The following is a 4,464-nucleotide window of genomic DNA, read 5'->3' on the forward strand; positions in this document are numbered from 1 at the left end:
GTGCTACTATGTAACTATTGCTCTAACTTTTTCAGTATTCTGTGCTGAAGGAGTTTGAGAAAAAGAATACTTTGCTGTCTGAGCACAACTGTTTTTCTGGCCGTGCTTATGGAGTATCTTAACAGAGTGTTTTAATTTCCCTCAACACTTCAAGCTTTTATTTTATGTCAGAGTCAGATAGAAGTGAGCTAATTCAAAGCAAAACCCAAATAACATGTCTAAGAATTATAGCAAGGCCATGTCTACCTGTAATTAGTCTTTTCTTCTTAACCAGGTGATGAAAGTATTTTCTGCTGACAGAGGGGATATTGGTTTATTTGTTTAGCAGTGCTTGTAAATTATGTGTGACTTGATATAATTCAGCTGACCATAAGTGTGATGCTTATGGCTGGGTTAAGTCATTACTAGAAATGTAATTATTGGATGATCTCCCATCCCTCCACCAAACAGAGCAAGGATGGACCACCAAAACTTGATTCTTTTCCACTTACAGTATTGTGTAATTACTGTATTTTGCAAAGCAGTTGTTAAATGCTGTCGTGCTCATCCCATGGTATTTATTGCAGAACACTCAGCTGCAGGGCAGGAGACAGCTCTGCAAGTCAGCATTTGCTGACTGGGCTTGGAAGTGTGAGGTCTTTTTCCCTCAGACTACCAAGTGCTGAGTCTCGTCAGAGAGTTATGTTTCAGCATACTCACCCCAATGATCTTTCTCATAAATCAGTCACTAAGTCAAAATGCAGGTTGGTTGCCATTTTTTCTGTTTCAAAAGGACAAAAAATGAGAGCACTCAATGCCAAATGAATTCTAATGGAAGTAACCACTCCTGCAAGGATGGCAAGATCTCATTCAAAACATGGGTACACATGGATCTCATGAGGACAATGAGGGCTGCAGTTTCATGACTTCCATGAAGTGCAAGTACAATATAATAAGGCCATAGAAGATCTGGATGCTTGTTTTCTATTAAACATTTCTATTTTACTAAGCTGTGCCATTTCTTGAAGAAACTATTCATATTGAAAAATCTGGGCAAATTGCTAATACATTTGTTGTTACAGTAAGCCTTAGTGGTGTGCTTATCCCAAAATGAGTTATTTTCTCAATATTCTGCAACAATTTATAGTTGTGGGAAGCAATTGTAGCAATGTCATAAGTAAATACTTATATTTGGTGTTGCTATTCTGGAAAATCAAAGCAATTTTTAAACTCTGAGGGCTAAAATCTATATTCATATTGTGAATAAGCTTTCCTCCTTCAAGATTAAGGAAGGGGCTTTATGTCTTTATTTAAAGGACAGCACTTCCATCAAATTTTCTCTTGAAAACTAGGAGCATAGAGTGGCTGCATCCTGCCTTCCTGCATGTTAACAAAGTAAGTTATAAAACGTAAATGACTCTATATTTCCTATTCACTGACACTTAGACTACCATAAATAGCTTCACAATAACCTTTAGTCTTGATCAATTTCATGAAAAAAAGATTTACATATTTAGACTTCATTCACAGTTAATTTCCAGATTTTGGAGATCCATCTATCTTGAAGGATGGAGTATTTGTCATGTTTGTGTTTTCAAAGAAAATTAAACCCTTAAATGCCTTCAAATCCTAAGAACTGTAAAATAATTTTTTACCTTACAGAGGAAAGTGCAATTAAACTGGAGATGGATTTCCTGAATAAGCTACGGAATTTAAAGGGCAATATTCAACTTTAATCTAGTTTCCCTAATAAAAGGCACAGCTATGCAAGCTAGGAGTCTCTTGAAAATCCTTATCCAGGAGAATTCAATTACCATTTGTGCTAACTGCAGATATATCATGCTCTTACTTGGTTGCTTTATCTTTTATGATAAGCTTGTAATCAAGAAAGAAGTTATTAAATTCAAAAGAGGTAAGAGCATAAAATCCACTAATAACGAGGCTTTCAGGTTCTTTTTTAAGATGGATGTGTCATCTAGTGCATGTTCAAAACTTTCACAGAAATAATTTTCACTTAAGAGGTATAATATTGTAGATTAAGCTTAAATAATTTCGTTTTGATTGTGTGTGTTCATGCAAATAGAGACATTTAGTCATGACTTACTGATGAAGTTTTCAAACCTTTGCGTAATAGGTTTTCAAGCCTACTTGAAAATCCTCAGGAAAAATACTTCATTTATGAGAAAGGGACTATTTTTTTCTCTTCCAGCAATTTCGACTTACGGATTCTCCTCACTCAGCAACTGTGCATCCCTGGATGATGTTTTTCATTGATTCCCCTCCATACCAAACTTGCAAATTACAGCAATTATGGGCTTGTGGCAGCAGTGCTGGCCAGACTGGGGAGGGGAGTTTTCTATACTTGAGACTTCAGCCCAGCTTTTTTTAAGGCTGTCCCTTCACAGTAAAGTAGAAGCTGCTGTGGCAGCTTCTCTAATCTGCTTTTCCTTCAGAGAAATGTTTTAATGTCTTCTAGGGGAGAAGAAAAAATGGTTAGCAGCCAGACAAAGATTGCTGTTCACTGGGGAGTCTGAGGCCACCTCACACTTCACTTGAGCTTTCTTCTGGTTCAGCTCTCCAAGGTGGCTCCTAAAGTAATCTCTTCCAGCTCCACTGCTGAGATATCAGTCATGCTGCCATTGCTTTAGGATAGAGAAGGAGTTGTGGTAAATACAATTTCACAACACTGCAGTCCTTGTAGGCTCCTCTTTTGGCTCCTGGGCTGCCCTGTGGAAGATGTACATTCTACATTTATCACCTCATCATCTTCTTTGTGATTACCTAACCTCATTCAGGACTTCTGTGTGGTCTCTGAGCTTCCTAAGACTAGATTAGTCTCTCTGTGTTGTAACCCATAAGGGTTTGGCCCCATGATTGAAGGTCAGTGTGTGCCCTCTGGCCTCAGTTCCAGCTATTCTTGGGCACATCTTTATTTTTATAACTGGTATTTTAGGTGCTGAACATTAGGTAGTAGGGATTTTATAATTAGGTTTGGTATTCAAGGTATGTTCCCCTCCACTTCTTCAATCAGCCACCACAACCTTTTAAAAAATAAAAGGGAAAATGGAAAAACTGGTTGCATTTTCACTAGAAGAGGAGAATTCTTACAGCACCCGCTTTCATGTATCCAAAATGGAGTGTCAGTCTGTGTTGAATTTACAGCCAGCCTACAGGCTTAGGCTCACACATGTCGTCATTCCTCATAAACAAAACACATGGACCCGCTTTGAATGGTCAGTCTGGATGTTATGCCATCATTCCAGCTTCTTGATTGCTTGCCAACAGGCCTATAATATAAATCTGTATGTTTTTAGATCCCAGTCCTTAGCATTTACTATGTACATGTAAGTCTTTGCTGAGCAGAACACAGGATGGCAATTCCCAGTGCTTCACATACAGTAGGCAATACATGATTTAGTTCACATATGTGACTTGCGAATTTCCACTGTTGTTGCAGATCTTTCTTTAAAAACTCAGTTTTAGTAATGCTTCCTAATTGAGAATATCTTCAGAATACTGACCTGGAGTTGAAATAAAAATGAGGTCAGCAGCAACGGAGGGAATGCATTTAAACCCAAATATTCTCCCTCACCAAAATATCCTTCACTAACCCTAAGTGGCAGTGCAGAGCTTCAGAGAGACAAAGAACAGGAAATTGGGAGGATGTCAGCCTGTGGCCCTCTATCTTAAACATACTGGGAGTTACAGGATCATCTGTGTCTGTGTTTTAGATCCAGGGGGTAATAAAATGCATGTTATTGAGAGCTTTCTGGCCAGTCTAGATATGTTTGCTAACTGAGTTTAACAACAAGGTAATAGTTCCTCAGTTTATTTTCTGTGTTATATTGCATCACAGGCTGCCACTGACTTCAGACACCAGTTAGTTGTCTGAACAAAAAAAAAGCCCCAACAAAACAAACAAATGAACCCAAAAAATAACTCTTTCGAGAGAATACATTGTCATCTGTCATTGTCACCTTGACATCTAGGTGAGTTGACTCTCAGCTGGGGCAACACCAATCAACACACAAGCATCAGCGTAGTAGTGCTCATCACATAAATACAAGCTTAGTCTTGTAGGCAAACTCAAAGTGATTACACTTCTGAGGTGGATTTCACCAAATCAGGATAAGGAAAATTGTCTTTTTTCTTGGTTTCCATTCTAGGACTCTGTAACTGAGGATTTGCAGGACTTTCTCACATTGCTGTGGCAGCTGGAGGGTGACTCACTCCTTCTCAGCCAGAGTTTTTCTTGTCCATTAGGATATTTTTCCAGAAAGATGTATTTCACAGTTGAGTAACAGTACCTGAATGAAAACTTTTAGCTGCTTCCAATTAAAACTACTTTATCTGAACTTCAGAGCCTTCCAGAATATCGAGTTTGGTGAATGGGGGTTGGACTGCATGATCTTCAGAGGTCTCTTCCAACCCTAACAATTTCATAATTCTGTGAGTCCTGTAGATCTACTAACAGGCCTTAGTGCC

This window comes from Geospiza fortis, unplaced genomic scaffold (assembly GCF_000277835.1).
Source record: "Geospiza fortis unplaced genomic scaffold, GeoFor_1.0 scaffold100, whole genome shotgun sequence".
In the NCBI taxonomy this organism is placed as follows: Eukaryota; Metazoa; Chordata; class Aves; order Passeriformes; family Thraupidae; genus Geospiza; species Geospiza fortis.